Source organism: Canis lupus, chromosome 6, assembly GCF_011100685.1.
Source record: "Canis lupus familiaris isolate Mischka breed German Shepherd chromosome 6, alternate assembly UU_Cfam_GSD_1.0, whole genome shotgun sequence".
Classification (NCBI taxonomy): Eukaryota; Metazoa; Chordata; class Mammalia; order Carnivora; family Canidae; genus Canis; species Canis lupus.
In genome coordinates this window covers 63,808,851-63,825,558 of record NC_049227.1, presented here as the reverse complement: position 1 = coordinate 63,825,558, position 16,708 = coordinate 63,808,851, and the positions used below count along the sequence as shown (strand labels likewise).

Sequence of the window (16,708 nt, the reverse complement as noted above, 5' to 3'; positions counted from 1 at the left end):
AGTCTCCTCCTGGTGGGAGCTCTCTGAGGGATCCAGGGAGGAGGGTCTTAGGAGTTAAGATCACAGGTATTCTGCTTTGTGTCCTCTCACCAAATAAAGTAAATGAAGCAGAATTGTGTGTAAAAGGAGAAATTTCTGGGAGCACCTGGGTGGCTCAGTTGGTTAAGCATCAGACTCTTGATTTGGGCTCAGTCATGATCTCCATGCTGAACATGGAGCCTGCTGAAGATTCTCTCTCTCCCTGTGCACACTTGCTCTTGCTCTCTCTCTCTCTCTCTCTCTCTCTCCAAAGGTAATGGTGGAAGAATTGCTGGTGTTCTCCTTGACTAGAAAAATAGAAACATTATTTTTGCTTCTGGGGAACAACATGAACAGCTGAGAAACTCTGAGCTGGTGTGTGGATTTTTGCAGCACCACAGCAGGAAGAAAGTGGAGGAGAAATATTTGAAAGGGGAAAACTTACTAAGAAATGGGCCTCTCTGATTTCCGTAACTGCCTAGCTCTTCTGATTCATTGACATTATGAGGCAAATGGCACTTTACCTGAGTCAGAAATTTATTTTGGAGACATTTCAGAATATCTGAATGGTCCAGAAGAAGGGGAAAAGCTCAAAACAGAAATGTGAGGTCTCTGACTATAAGCAACATTTAGAAAATAGCCTCTTCCAGTAAGAAGCCAATCCCTGTTATATAGTCAAGAGCTTGAACTGGATTCGATGAAGATTTCTGTGTTTTATCTACAACACTTGAGTGAAGACCTTTCAGAGCAGTCTTTGCTTCTGCTCCCAGACTCCCACAGGACCCATTTTTACTTCAAGTCTTTAAAAAATTCAAAATGTAGAAACAAATGATGGCCAATTCATGGACACTTCATTACAGTAGTTAGTGCAAAGGTGATATATAATAAATCCCGTTTCTAAGGAACTGAGCTCTACACAGACCAGGAGAGTAGCAGACGTAATGTCTCCATGGAATTATACTTTACATAAGTCTCAATTTTGTTCTAATTTCATCAGTTCAGACAAATTGGATCATGTTGGCTAACTCAGGGACAAGAAAATGTTCCCATCACATTCAGATTTCCTGTTTGCAGTTGAAAGGTTAATAAAGGCCTAGAGGCTTAAAAATTCAATTCTGTTGAGGCATTTTCTACATTTATTAACTATTTTTACCAGAGCTTTTTATGTGGGTTCTCTTAGGACATGCTGGTGGGAGTAGTGGTGAAGCTATTAAACCAAACAACACCAAAAAACAGGTTACCATTTCGTTGTTTAGGCAGGTGCAGATGTGACTGGGTGGGGTGGCGTGGGGTGGGGGCAAGACCTCAGGGTGAAGAAATGATGACCATTTACGGAGCAGTTTTTGGTTAAAAAGGAAGTTGTCAATATTCAATACATGAAATCTAAAAAAGGACAAATAAAGAAAAAAGCAGAAACAGATCCATAGTACACAGAACAAACTGAAAGGGAGAGGGTAGGGAGGTGGGTGTGATGGGTGAAGGGGAGCAGGGGGTTCGGGGTAGACCCTTCCAGTTTCAGAATGAAGCAGTCTCGGGGATGAGAGGCACGGGGCAGGGAAGAGAAGACAGTGGATGGTATCGTAGTGGCGTCCTATGGGGACAGGGGAGCTGCCGTGTGCGGCGAGCATGGCACGTTGTATACACTTGTGCCATCACTATGTTGTACACCTGAAACTCACATAACCTTGTGTGTCAACTACACTCAAATACAAAATAAATACATTTTTCAAAATTATCAATAATAACAGCTGAAAGAGGCAGCTAGATAGTGGGATTCTGGGAGCTTCTGGGAGCTTGGATGTGTTTGAAGGTTTGCTTTATGCCCAACAGGAAGGGGTGGGGAGAGAGGCTGAAGGTGTCAGGAAGCGGGCGCCAGAGGAGACAGTGAGAGGCGCTGGAGGGCAGGAAGCTTTGGGCCTGGAGAAGAGGGATCACCTCTTCCTTTGTGAGCAGGAGAAAGGAGCAGGAAGGGGAGGGAGGCCGAGGCTGGGCTCCGTGCTCAGCATGGTCCAGACCACCCACAACACCTGGATGCAAGTCCTCACATGCCTTCCCTTCTGAATCGTGTGCCCTTAGCACCTACTTGTGCCACACAGATCTCACTGTGGGTCTCCTGAAAACGCTTCCATTGCTCTGGGACTGTCGTCATAGAACCTAAACCCTGAGCTGGCGTGTGAAGCCCACCCTACTTGTCACCATTCCTGCTCCCCTCTCCCGCTCCCCGTGCTCACTGTGTGGTCCCTGGCCGGCAACAGGAGGACCCCCCTGGGACTTGTTAAAAATGCAAAAGCTCAGGGGGGCACCTGGTGGCTCAGCTGGTTAAGCACCTGCCTCTGGTTTCAGCTCAGGTTGTGATCTCAGGGAGGTGAGATGGAGCCCCCTGTAGGGCTCTGCACTGGGGGGGAGGGGGGAGTCGGCTTGAGATTCTCTCCCCACCCCCACTCATGCTCTCTCTCTGTCTCTCTAAAATAACTAAATAAATCTCTAAAAAAATATGCAGCTGCTTAGGCCCTACCCTGAATTTAATGAATCTGAAAGGCTGGTGAAGATGCCCAGCAATGTGCGTTTCACCAAGGCTTCCAGGGGGTTCTGATGCATGCTCAAGTGTGAGAACCAGCGGCCTAGTCTGACTGAACCACTGGCAGCTCCCAGACCACACAGCGCTGGCCGCCTGCACGCCTTTCCACCTGCCCCTCGCCCAGGGCCCCCCGACTCCTGTTTCAGACCACCTCCTCTGTGAACCACTTCCCGACCAGCTGTCTCCCCCCACCCAGGGGGACCGCCCCCTCCCCGTGCTTCCACAAAACCGTGAGCACGTCCATCACTCAGCTTTGCTGCAGCTCGTGGTTTATGCATCTGCCTCCCCCAAAGCCATCAAGCTCCCTGGGGTGGCGAGTGTGTTTGTCCTGGCACAGTCCTGGGGCTCAGGAGATATTTGCTGAGTTGAACTGTTACTGAAGGGGCGTCTGGGTGGCTCAGTGGTTGAGCATCTGCCTTCGGCTCAGGTTGTGATCCTGGGGTCCTGGGATCCAGTCCTGCATGGGGCTCCCTGCAGGGAGCCTGCTTCTCCCTCTGCCTGGGTCTCTGCTTCTCTCTGTCTCTCATGAATAAATACATTAACAATCTTTAAAAAAAAATGAAATGTTCCTGAAAAGCAACGTTTGGAGGGGAGTAGGGGGGAAGGAGAGAAGAGGGAACGAGCATGCAGGAGAGAGACAACCACCAAATGGTAGGAGCTGCTGTTTGCTGAGCTCCATCTGTGGGCCGGGTGCTGTGCTAAGTGCTTGGCCGAAAGGGTGTCATTGAATCCTCCGACACACTGCAGGTGCCACTGAGCCACTCAGCGGAGCCGGAAACTAAGGCCCAGCGAGGTTCACACACTGCCCGGCGGGAGTCTGCACTGTCACATGCGGTCTGGGGGACCAGGTGGCTTGCTATGGAGCCGTGGTCAATGCTCAGTAGCTCAGCAACTGTTTGCTCCGCGCCTGCTCTGCGGCCCCCGGGGAGACAAGGGGGGCGCCGAGGGGGGCACAGGCTCCCGGCTGCCCAGGAGGTGGGCCCGAGGGGCTCGCGCTGGCGCAGAGGGCTGCTGGGGGGGGGCGGCGGCCAAGGACGGGGACCCAGGAGGATGCACTAGCTCGGGCCGCGGTGGCCGCGGATCTGGATCTTGAGAGACGGGCTCCCGGGGGGCGAAGGGAGGCGGCGGGAGGGCGCCGTGGCCGGGCTGCAGGCCCCCGGAGAGCGAGGGATGGGGGAGCCACGGTTGCCCGGCTTCCTGCGTGTGTAGACAAGCATGGGGTCACCTCCAGGACCTGCCACCTGCCGGCAGCTTCTGGTCCCTCGGCTCAGGCTCAGGCTCAGGCTCAGGCTCAGGCTCAGGCGGGAGAGACCGAGAGAGAGTCCAGGGCCCGGCTCCACCGAGGGGGGCGGGCTGCGGAGCCTGCTGCAGGCACCCCGCTGTCCTCTCCCTGGAGCCCCCCCTCCCCCTGCTCTCCTCTCCCAGGAGCCCCCCTCACCCTCCCTCGCTCTCCTCCTCTCCCAGGAGCCCCCTCCCCCCTCCTCCTCTCCCAGGAGCCCCCTCCCCTCTCCTCCTTTCCCAGGACTCCCCCTCCTCCTCTCCCAGGACCCCCCCCCCGCTCTCCTCCTCTCCCAGGACCCCCCTCCTCCTCTCCCACTCTCCTCCACTCCCAGGACCCCCCCTCCTCCTCTCCCAGGACCCCCCCTCCTCCTCTCCCAGGACCCCCCCCCCCCTCTCCTCCTCTCCCAGGACCCCCCTCCTCCTCTCCCAGGACCCCCCCCCCCCGCTCTCCTCCTCTCCCAGGGGCCCCCCTCCTCCCCCCACCGCGGAAGCCCCCACACCTTTGGTCCCGGCTGCGGGGCGTAAAGGGGGACAAGAGAAAAGGCGTGAGGCTCCGGTCCTAGACTCCTCCGCAGACATCCTTGGAGACTCTCGGGACCCTCTGGCCACATTCCAGCGCCCAGCACCTGCGGCCCGCGGGGAAGACGTAGCCTGGCAGCAGCCGGGCCTCAATCAGGAGGAGGAACTCACAGGTGCAGCGCGCAGGTACCAGGTACGGGGGCTCCCGCGGACCGGTGGAGCCTGTCCCAGGGGCGGGCTGCGAAGGGGAAGGCCTCGGCCCGCCGTGTGGACGTTGTGCTAGCGGCAGTGGGAACCAGGTTCGCGAGAGACAGGTGGAGACCGACGCTCATCTCCCTGGCGGCGGTGCGGAAGGTTCTGGTGGGGAGCTGCTGTGGCCCGACCGGGTGGGGGTAGTTCCCCCGTGGGTAGGAGGCCGCGAGGGCCTGGAGGCTGCGGACGAGAACGGAGAGCAAGACGTGGGGGATGGGTCCCGGCGACAACTAGGGAACGGGGGTGAAGGAGGGGGATGGGTTGAGGATGACACCATGGCTTTCAGCCTGGGCGGGGTGATGAATGACAACGTGGCTAACCAAAGTATAAAGAAAGGGGCACAGAGGGGGGAGGAGGCTGCTGTCAGCGGCGGGGGGAGTTGATCAGTTTGATCCGGGGTATGCGGAGTTCAAGGCGCCTGTTGGGTGGAAGATGTGCAGCAAGTGGACAAGAGTACAGCTCTGGGAGGAAGTCAGGCATAAAAGGAATCAGGAGTGGGGGGGGGGGGGGGGTCTGCATGACAGCTGCAGACAATTTGGGACGGCTTGCCCGAAAAAGAATGAGGGAACAGGGCCGAGGGATGAAGGCTGCGGAGTGCCAGAGCTGTGTGAATTCTCTGCCAAGTCCATTCTGATGGAAGGTTCTTTGGAAATTGAAGCTCAAGAAGTCTCAGGTTGCATCCTTTTCCCAGACATTCAGGAACTGGGTCAAACTCTTCATTTCAAGACAAGGTAAAGCCACATAAAAAGCTCTTGCTTTCCCTGGCTGAAGTACTTTAACACCAGCTAATGGTACGTTTGGGGGAAAAGTCATATTTACGGCTGAGGTTTCCATTACTACTCTGTAATTCAGCAGAGCCTGTGCCCAGCAAACCTCCTGGCTCCTTCACCGTCCAGGGAGCTGGCCTGTCATTATGCCGCCCGGCCCGGGCTGGGCAGTGCCAGCGGCCGCCACAGATGTGGTAAGGGATGGTAGGTCAGGGGAGCCCTCTCCTACAAAGGGCTTTCAACTTTGGGATGATTTAGTGCCTTTTTAGACTGCTTTCAAGAAATAAGATGTTGATTGTTGGTCCTAGGATCTGATTCAATCCTAGAAAAGGTTTAAGAAAATCGTAAATAGCATCCTTTTCATTTTAATTGATTTTTAAAAAACATTTTGTTTATTTATTTGAGAGAGAGCATGAGTGAGGGAGGAGGGGCGGGGGGAGGGAGAAGCAGACTCCCCACTGAGCTTGGAGCCTACACAGGAGCTGGATCCCAGGACACGGAGATCATGACCTGAGCCAACCTCAGACACTGAACAGATTGACCCACTCAGGCGCCCCTTAATTGATTCTTATTGTCCCTGCCCTTCTCTGCTTCTACCCCTTGCCTCCTTCTCTTCCTCCCGACCCCGGACATCTGCTGCCCCTGCCCCCTTTCTCATTTTAAGCAATTGGCTAGTATAACCCACTTTCAAAGCACTGCTTTCTTGAAATACAATGATTATAACTGGAAAATATTTTAGGTCAAAGAATATGATATCAAAATGCCCAAATCTTTGGGTGGTCACTAGCAAAGTACCTTCAACTGATGAGAATCCAAGTAGAAAGACCTTCAATTATCTAGAAAGCACTAAAAGTCCAAACTCAACAGAAACAACAAAAGCAATCTAAAATTAAAATAAATGGTGGTTCAAAACCATGACGAGATACCGCCTCACACCAGTCAGAATGGCTAAAATTAACAAGTCAGGAAACAACAGCTGTTGGCGAGGATGCAGAGAAAGGGGAGCCCTCTCACACCGCTGGTGGGAATGCAAGCTACTACAGCCACTCTGGAAAACTGTGCAGGTTCCTCATAAAGTTAAAAATAGAGCTGCCCTACGACCCAGAAATTGCACTACTAGGTATTTACCCCAAAGATACAAACATAGTGATCTGAAGGGGCACCTGCACCCCAATGTTTATAGCAACAATGTCCACAATAGCCAAACTATGGAAAGAGCCCAGATGTTCACCAGTTAAATGGATAAAGAAGATGTGATATAGATAGATAGATGATAGATAGATAGATACACACACAATGAAATATTACTCAGCCATCAAAAAAGAAATCTTGCCATTTGCAACAATGTGGATGGAACTAGAGGGTATCATGCTAAGTGAAATATGGCAATCAGAGAAAGACAATTATGTGATTTCACTCATGTATGGAATTTAAGAAACAAAACAGGATCATAGAGGAAAGGAGGAGAAAATAAAATGAAATCAGAGAGGGAGACAAAGCATAAGAGACTCTTAATCATAGGAAACAAACTGAGGGAGGCTGGAGGGGAGGAGGTGGGGGAAGGGGTAACTGGGGGATGGACATTAAAGAGGGTCCTGGGTGTTATATAAGATTGATGAATCACTGACCTCCACCTCTGAAACTAATAATACACTATATGTTAGTTGAGTTTAAATAAAATTAAATTAAAAAAATAAAAATAAATGGTATACTTGTTTTAGTTGGAAAATTTGGGTACAGGATTAGTGTAGGATCCAAGGATTAATATAAATTAGGAATTAGTATAAATTCAGCCAAATGTCTACATTTCTCACTTCAGTGTGCTTGGCGGTGTTGACTAATATTTAACACGATGGCCTAAAAATAGTGTAACAAAAGCGCCTATCAAATAAAGACTCATGTATAGTCCTCATGCTCTAGTAGCCAAGACATGAAAACAGGCAAAATGCAAGCTGCTGACATTTTCACTTTGGAAACATGAAAAATTAAAGATGATATGGTAAAATGTTTTTATAGAGTTTATTTTTTTAAGTCAGTCCTTTATTCTGGGATCATGTCCTTTCTAATGTCAGCGTGTCCTGTCTTTTATATAAACAGTAGTGCCAGCAGAGGACAGGTTCTTCTGGAATAACCTTACTTGGCAAAATTAAAAGCTGGCACACCACCACTGTTCCCTAAATTCATTTTGGAATTTTATTTGCTGGTGAAACGTAAAAGTCTGGGCCTCCCTTCAGTCAGGCCTTTCCTACAAGCCTGGAAGCAGATGAGGTTTTCTGCCGATTCCCTGAGATCTAGGGGTAGGGCCGGGGGTCTGGTTCTCTGGCCTCACCCTGCGCATCACAGTGGCTGGCGCTGGCACAGGTGCTCGATAAAACATTTATTGGGAATGCTTGATCCACAGGGGTTGCAAAGCTTACACAGGGCTGTTCTTTGTTTCCTCCACAAATTACCAAAATGTCAAACATTTTAACTACTTTTGAGGTGGTAGTTTTTAAAGTATACGTATTTTTAATAAATCAATTTCATATACAAAAGTCAAAAAAGTCCACCCTTGCAAAGCAGCTTCAAAAGGGAACCTCGCGGGCCTTGCGCACCTTCCCTCACAAACATCCTCCAAAGACCTGGCTGCGCGCGGGTTTTCAGAACAGATCACGGAAGCCTTCTCTGCTTTGCAGAAACCAGGAAGGAGGGGGGAGGAGACCTGTGGTGGTTCCTAACCCTCCAAGACCACGAAGATGCAGCCTTGTTGGAATACGCTCTTAAGTCAGAACTTGGGTTCTCTGGCCTCCAAAATCAAAGGCAGTTTTCAAAATCCCTTTGCAAGAATCAGAAAAAAAAAAAAAAAAAAAACGAGCCCCTTCGAATAGGTTCTTAATCCACAGTATTTTGATAAAACCATCCTCGTGATTCTATTGTTATTTCCCAGAAGCCAGCAGCCAACCTTTTTCGAGACTCTGCTCTTGAAACTGGTGAAAGCGAGGGCAGCAGCCAAGTGCATCATAGACCCCATCACGAAGTCGCGCCCCGCAGCTGCGACTGGGCCCCCCCCCCCCGAGTGCTCGCTGCACCCCTCCCCGCGAGCCCCCCCGCCACCCCTCCTGCCAGCCCTCGGTGCAGGCCACGTCTGCGGAGGTCAGGAGGTCATGCAGCCTTACGGGCAGAAGGGACGTTAAAATGCTAACAACCCTCCTCCCACCCACATTTTCACTGTAGAACATCCAGAAAAGAAGAATCGTTCTGCCACCTGCCAAGGACCACCGTGAACATTTTGACGAATCTTCCGGGCATGGAGGCTCGAGTGGATGGACGGACCTGCAGGTACGTCCAGGTACAGGACCCACAGCAGACCGCACGTATAGAAGGGCACTTAAGAGCCTCTCACTGGTTCCTTGCGGAGAGCGGATCCGAGAGGTGGCGGTGAACGGAGATTACTTGGGATTTGTCATGACTACGTATTACTACGCATGTTTTACTTCCCTAATTTTTTAAATTGCACAAGCCCAAAGCAATCACTCTCAGGAGCAGTGGGGTCCAGTCGTGAGAGCGCCTGGGTGTGCCCTGGGGGCGCAGAGGTGAACCCCCTGTAGCTGAGCAAGGTTGGAGCCAAGTCCAGCAGGGCCTTGAGGCGGAGGCGGGGCCTGAGCAGAGGCGGGGCCTGGGACGGAGGCGGGGCTTGGGCGGAGGCGGGGCCTGAGCAGAGGCGGGGCCTGAGGCGGAGGCGGGGCCTGAGCAGAGGCGGGGCCTGGGTGGAGGCGGGGCTTGGGCGGAGGCGGGGCCTGGGACGGAGGCGGGGCCCGGGGCGGAGGCGGGGTCCGGGGCAGCCCCGTCCGCGGGCGACTGGAGCTTTGCGGGTCGGAGCCGGTGGGCCCGGCCTGGGGGAGGAGCGGGGCGGCGGCCCCAGGGCGCCCTCTGGGGGGCGGGTACAGGTGCGGGGCGGGGGCGGGGCCGCGGGGCGGGTGCGGGCCGCAGGCTTGCGAAGCCAGGATGCGGAGGGAACGAAGGCGCCCCCCTCTGGGACCTGCCCTGGTTTTCCCACGTTGGGTTTGGTTTGGTCTCCAGCTCTCAGCGCCTTGCCAGTCCATCCTTATTTCCCTCCACTCATGCTGCCTTTTTTTCTCCCTTTCTTTGCGACACCAATTATTTTCTACTCTCTAAAGTAATGCCTATTCATTGCAAAAAAAAAAGATTTTTTTGGAAAGCACAGAAAATCATAGAGAAAATAAACACCGTTAATCTCACCACCCAGGATAAGCACATGCTTAAAGTAGTTTCCTTCTCGCGTTTTATTCTGTATCCAACTTTACGGTGTGTATTTAAACCAACTGAGCGGGGCTACTTGAGGGGTCAGCCCGCTGGTGAACGGGCCCCGGGAAGGGAAGACCGACCAAGGGGCAGGGAGAAGGCCTCCTGCCTTAGAAATCCCCGGGCTGCCTCTTGGCTTGGTAAACCAGTTATTCTAGTCCCAGTGAAGCTTGTCTTTTTCATCTCAGCTGGGGGGGGGGGGGGGGGGGGGGCACATAAGCTAAAGTTGCCCCTTTACAGAACAAGAAGGTGGCAGTGGCCAGTGGGGTGGGGAGGAAAGGATATTGGTCTCACTGTTAGCTTTCCGTAACTAGAAGGTTCTAAGAGCATATTTTGCCACGTGGTGTGGCTCCAGCTCCTGCCCCTCACCTCCTCCCAGGCTTCTCCCTGCAGCTGTTTGACCCAACCTGTGTGGTCCCGGAATCTGTCTCGGGGCCCATTTGTTGCACCTGGAAAAATACTAGAGTCTCTGTGGTCACTGTCTGTGTCTTCTCCCCCCCCCGCCCCCCACACACACTTTGTCATATCCTACAAACAGCGTTCTTGCTTTACAAATGCAGCTTCAGACCCCCCCCCCCGCCCCCCCCCCCACACCCTTCCAGCTAGATTGGGGCCTCCAAGCAAGACTCTTCTTCACAGTCTTTTGAGGTTGTGCCTCTCTCCGGGGTGTGGTTGGATGTAGGATTGCAGTCACTGGGGTGGGAGCAGAGAATCCACTTCAGAGAGTTTACCTGGGGCCTCACAAGTGCTCCTCCCTCGCCTCTCTGGGTTACTTGGCCTCAGGCTGATGCAGAGGGTGGGGATTGTAGGTGACCAGTCTGTGGAAGCAAAGGGGGTTGTGGGGCCTGGGGGTGCAAGGTCAAATCCTCTGGCCTTCATCTCCCCTGGAACTGAAACAAAATCTCACGAGATCCACACTGCTCAGCAACGCCTCCTGGAGAGTTTCCCCTGTGGGAACACAAAGAAGGGCTGAGTTCCCCCTCGGGTGTTGCTTGGGTGAACATAAAAGCTTCAGGAAGAAAAAGCCACCACGTGGGTGACGCTGATAAAACTGGCGAGACCGTGTTGGTCTGACCTGTTTATCTTTTCTGGACAATTAGGTAGAAAATCTGTAATACCTGAGTTGAAGGCCTGGGTTTGTTTGTTTATTTATATTTAAGAGAGTGAGCAAGCACCTGGGGGAAGGGCAGAGGGAGAGAGGGAATCTTAAGCAGCCTGCACCCTCAGCCCCATGTAGGGGCTCAATCCCATGACCCTGAGGTCATGACCTGAGCAGGAATCAAGAGTCAGATGCTTAACCCACTGAGCCCCAAGGCCTGGGTTCTGCTTCTGCTCCACACTAGCAGAGTGTTAGGCGGTTTCCTGAGCTCTCCTGATCTCTGTTCATCTCAAGCAGGGAATAGTAATGTTAGCTGGAGGCTCTGTTTCCATGATTGCTGTGGGGCCCCAAAGAGTCTTGAAAGCTACATTTGCAGTCTCTAAATTTAAAAGCACTGTACCTCCTTATGTTTGATTCTCCTGCATCAATGCTGAAACCTCAGAGCTAGGTGTGTGGGCAGCCGGATGGAGGAGACAGGACTCAACCTTGACCTAGATGATCCTTCCACCTGGCTGGCAGGGTCTCATTCTTGTCCATCAAGGACTGAGCTGGAATCATCTGTTTTGCGGTTGAAAAAACAAGGCTCCGGGAGGTTGAACAACTTGTGCAAAGGCACACAGCTTGACGACAACACAGCCAGGACTGGAATATAGTCCATAACCAAGCTGTCCTTGTGCCATCTCCAACAGGAGATGGGAAAGGAGGGATTCCTTGGGAATGTTCCAGGGGTGCCTGACTGTGGAGGAGTCCGAGACCCCTTCTTCAAGAGACCCCGAGAAAGGGGTGGAAGATCTCAGCCTCTGCCCTCAAGGTTCAGTAGTGGCAGGATGAGCCCATTATTCCTTATGCATTTAGAATCTTTTTTTTTTTAAGATTTTTTTTTTTAAAGATTTCACTTATTTATTCATGAGAGACACACACACACACACACAGAGGCAGAGACACAGGCAGAGGGAGAAGCAGGCTCCATGCAGGGAGCCCGACGTGGGACTCGATCCTGGGTCTCCAGGATCACGCCCTGGGCCAAAGGCAGATGCTCTACCGCTGAGCCCCCCAGGGATCCTGCCTAAGTTACCTTCACTTGCGTTTCCATCATTTATACACAGAATCAAGAATGAGGTTGCCATGATGGGACTGGAACTGCTGGTCATGCCCCTTGCGGACCAGTCAGCAGTTGGGCTGGTGACCTCGTGGCCGGTCAAGCCCACTACTGTCACCCTCCAAAGAAAAATATTTTGAGGCAGGTAAAAATTGCATGAAATTCAATTTCAGTGACCATTACTGAAGTTTTATGCTAACACAATCATTTTCATTTATTTGCCTATTATGATGGCTTTCATGCCAAAATGGCAGAGTCGAGGAGTTGTGACAGGGACCGTGTGTGATGCTCCCATTGCTTTGCACCACTGCTACTTATCACAGCACCACCAGTGCCCCGTTTCACCGCACAGTGATATTTAAAAATTCTTTTTATTACCTGTGAACAGTAAATCTGGTCATTGTGACTGTCGTTGCAGAGTGAAAGGACACACAGATGCCAACACAGCCAAGAGTGAACAAAGGGCAGGAGAAGCAGACTGTCTAGGTAAAGCCAGGGATTCCTCAGCGGCCTTTAGAGTATTATGTGCTATGAGCTATTTCAATTAGATCCTTAACACCCCAGTCTCGGAAAGGTAAATGTCCGATTCTGAATGGGATTGTCACGATAACCATTCACGGGAACAGGAGTGAGTCTTGCACCTGGACTGAATGATCAATACCTTTGGTGCAGAAAATTGTAGAGTGGCGGATTACGGACTGAGAACTGAACAATTTCACTTAAAAAGGGATTCCAAAAGACACTGTAGCGGTCTGGAATAAGCTGGAAATTTAGGGATCAAAAGATCTGGGTTGTCAAATTCCAATCTTACCAATTATTAGCTATGTCTCTCGGGTTCTGAGCCTGTGACTAACTCTCTAAAAACAGGAAGGTTAATATTCTGTTGTTCAAGGAAACAAAAGACAATGTGAATGTTCTTGTAACGTAGAACAGTTTAATAACTGCGTAAAACTACCACCTGAGCACAAAAACTTTATATCATGAAAAGGTTAGAGAAGGTAAAAGAAGCCTTAAAAAAAAAAAAAAGCCTTAGATACATCCCTTAAAATATATTCCTTTCCAAAATTAAGACTATTTGACTCTTTAGTAATCAGCAATAAATCCCTTGCAGCAGGTTATGAGGTTTTGCTGGTTATTTTTTCAAGTAGATGACGGAAGGGATGACCTATCAGACAGACCTGCAGCGGGTTGCAAAGTGTCAGCACCCACCGCACAGCTGCGTTGTCTGCGGCTCCTCGTCTGGGCGGTGGTTAGGCTGCGTCCGTACGTCTGGGTTCCCGACAAAGCAATGTAGGTGGAAGGCCGGTCCCTTCCAGGTCTGGTCTGTAAAGATCTCCAGCACCACCTGCTAGCCTGCAGTGGTCCTCGTGTGACAACGTTGGGGGCACTTGTTCCAGGCGCCATACCTGAAGGTGGAGGAAGACTGCCCAAGAACGTCATGGGCAAGAGTTAGATTGTGGTATTGAGTCACGCCAGCTTGCTGCTTTTTATTTGTGCATGCCCCATTCAATCCTAATAGTCTGCAAAGAACTAACCTAGATGGGGTGGAAATAGGACTCCCACCCCCTACCCACCAAAGATCATAAGGTTCTTAACACTCTTGAGAATTTGATATGCATGCCCATGAAGCAATGTGCTAAATCTAATTAGTATTTTAAAATTTATTAACAAATCATATTACCATGCATCTTACAGGGTACAAATGTTTCTGAATCTTAAAAATATAACAATACTGAGGTGGACCTTTACCAGGGACTTATCACCGGCATTACAGTCTTCTGAATCTTCTGGATTCAGTTATGTGTAAATGTTAACTTAAAAATCTTAACCAGTCAAGTGAAATCATTTTTCCATTAAATAATTTATCAACAGTCCACTCCATTTTTACATCCATCCTGAAAAATATATTTAGAAAAGGGACCAGTATAACCTATTTCAGTATCGTTGTCAACACGTCCTGTATCTTTGCAAATGCATTTTCTACTGGGTAGTAATACATGTTCTTGTGGGGAGGAAATCTTACACTGCGTTGCAGGACAGTATTTTGATTGCAGAAAACAAAATAAAAACCCAACAAAACAAAATTGTAAATTACATAGTACTTCCCATAGGAAACAACGTAAAGAGTCTTTAACTGGAATCTCAGCCAGGTCACTGGCGTGAAATGGATATATACGGTCCTGAAATAGGAAAATCAGTCTAAGTTCTATTAAGAGACTGAATGTTTGAATAGCATTTACCATTCTTTATTATAATTTAGGGTTAGATAGCCGGTCTTCCATTCAAGTCAGAGGCTCTCGGTGGCAGAGTGTGAGCACGAAGCAGCCTTCCTGTCCCCACTGTCTAAGAATGCAGTAGTAAGCCCTGACACGTGGCAGGTACTTTATAAATACTTTTGAAAAGACTGATAAAAAATTAAGGACAAATACAGGGAAAAGCATACTTACTAGTGTTCGTGACCCACACTTACCTTTAATCCAACCTAGAAGCATACTTTGAAGACTTTTAAAACAGGGCAATCACATGATGGGCTCGCTGGCTCGCATTGTTCTGGTCATGCACATGCAAGACCTCCTGGCCTCCCATCATGCGCCGTGGAACGTGTTTTCCTACAAAAGCTGTTACCACAAACCTACGCAACGAGTCTGGTAAGCTAAGCTAGGAAACGGGGAACTCTTTTTAAGTAACAAGTGTTCTAATTACACCATAAGGAAAACAATTTACTGTGGACTGTTCTGGAAATCTAAACATTTAACATGTTGCTCCTAAAAAAAAACAAAAACCAAAACAAAAAAACAAAAACCAAACCCACAAACCTCCCCCAAAACCCCTACTTACTAAATGTTAATCTTAATTTTTTTTGTTAATCTTAATTTTGTGGTATGATTATTCTAAATTTCTCATCATCATAAAATTCAAGCTACAAAAGCTTAAGAGTAGGAAATAAATTTTTCTCTTGAATTTTTTCCCACTTTTGTCCTATGAAAATTCAAAATGAAAAAAATTCAAAATGGGTGCCATGTAAAAACAAAGGAGGTATAAGATTACAGATTTACATATTGATGAACAAGAAAATGGTTTAAGATTATCAGGAGGACATTAAAGCTAAGTTTCCCTGTAGTACCATCATCTAATCATGGCTAAATGTAAGACCACAGCATAGCTCAATTATTAGAGTTATTAGAACACTGCAGGGGACACATGGGTGGCTCAGTGGTTGGGCGTCTGTCTTTGGCCCAAGGTGTGATCCCGGAGTTCCGGGATCAAGTCCCACATTGGGCTCCCTATGAGGAGTCTGCTTCTTCTGCCTGTGTTTCTGTCTCTCATGAATAAATAAAATCTTAACTGTGCATTTTTTTTTTTTAAATCAGAACACTGCAACTAGCCACAGAAAGGGAAGGGAAGCAAAATCCTAGGAGTTGTAGGTGTGATGTCAGGAGTTTTCCAGCACAGAAACCATTCCAATAATCTGGGAAGTTTGGCATGGCTGGGAATCCCTTTGGAGTTGGAATTTACAGTAAAGCAAAATGGACACTGCTAGGTAAATATACAACTTTTAGCAGATGTGCAGACTTTTTATCTAAAGCACAGTGAACCTGGCTTTCATTTTACTGGGCCTTTTTTCACACTTGATTTCAAAGTAAGTCTCAAGGAATTTTTCTTTCCAATATGAGAATTCAACCAACTTAAGTGGAAACACAACAACAACAAAAAAAAACCAGATGCTGCTTTGTAGAAATCCATGGTCATGGAATGCATGGTTCCCTGTACTAAGATTTACTTTAAAATTTAGAAAAGAAAATCCTTTTCTGGCAAAGTGTATCATGGAAAACCCTGACAAATATATCCTGTTTTTAAAATCTGATGGCCTTTCTTTGATCATGCTACTGCTCAGTAGTGAAAAAAATTAAACATTAGCTGTTTCTTCCCTTGGAATATGGCATGATCTCAAGTTTTATATCATTTCTAATATTTTCAACTGTGAGGAAGTGGCCAGGCATCAAACTGAAGGTTGTGAGTAACTGCTTTGAAGAGCCAGCTTTGGTGAGGATATAAATGTGGTCATTTTGTTACAAGTAGTTTCATCGATGTCTTGTAAGATACTCAGTGATAATCTACCAGCCTGAGAAAATGGATGACAAAAATAAAACTGTTTTTAATATGACGAATTTAAATGGAACAGCCATATGGGGTGAAGGTAGGTAAGTAAGTGGTGGACGTATCGAGAAAGGGGAGACAGATGAGCTATACGGATCTAGCTGGGCTGATCGGTATTGGCATCTATGTACGAATGGGCAGGCGCTCAAGTTTTCTGGTAGTTCTGGGCAAGAACCTGGGCCTACATTTATCATCATCAATAACAACATGAAGAAACATGCCATTGGGTCTGAAACCGAGATGACACGAGTTTGTCCAGGAGAATATTTGGATAACATCTGATGCTTTTTACACTTTGTCAGATTTCTTTATCATTAGTCGCAAACACCCCATTGGAAAATTGTTACAAAATTATTGGCAACTATACCAAGCCCAAGCTGGTAGAGATGTTGTGGTATCGGTTCCCGTCTAGTAAAGAAAATATCACCACTCAGCTATCTTAAATATCTTTTATCATCCCAAATATCTGAAACCAATATTCTTAGTTTTATTCAAAGGTACTTTTGTTATCTTACCTCTACTACCCTATCATCAAAAGTCCTTTGAAAAATTGTGATAGCCTACATACATAAATCTTCTGCTGTAGAAATCTCAAAAATGCAATGTCAGTAGTGATAATCATCTAAAGAAGTCAG

General features: G+C 48.8%; 1 long non-coding RNA gene across 1 annotated transcript in view; it reads left to right on the top strand.

Moving 5' to 3' along the window:
• Positions 1-1,146, top strand: part of LOC111096427 — a 30,347-nt gene extending 29,201 nt beyond the window's left edge. The window contains exon 5 of the long non-coding RNA XR_005361343.1: positions 293-1,146. This is a non-coding gene — a long non-coding RNA (uncharacterized LOC111096427). The remainder of the gene's footprint in view (positions 1-292) is intronic.
• Positions 1,147-16,708: the final 15,562 nt, after the last annotated feature.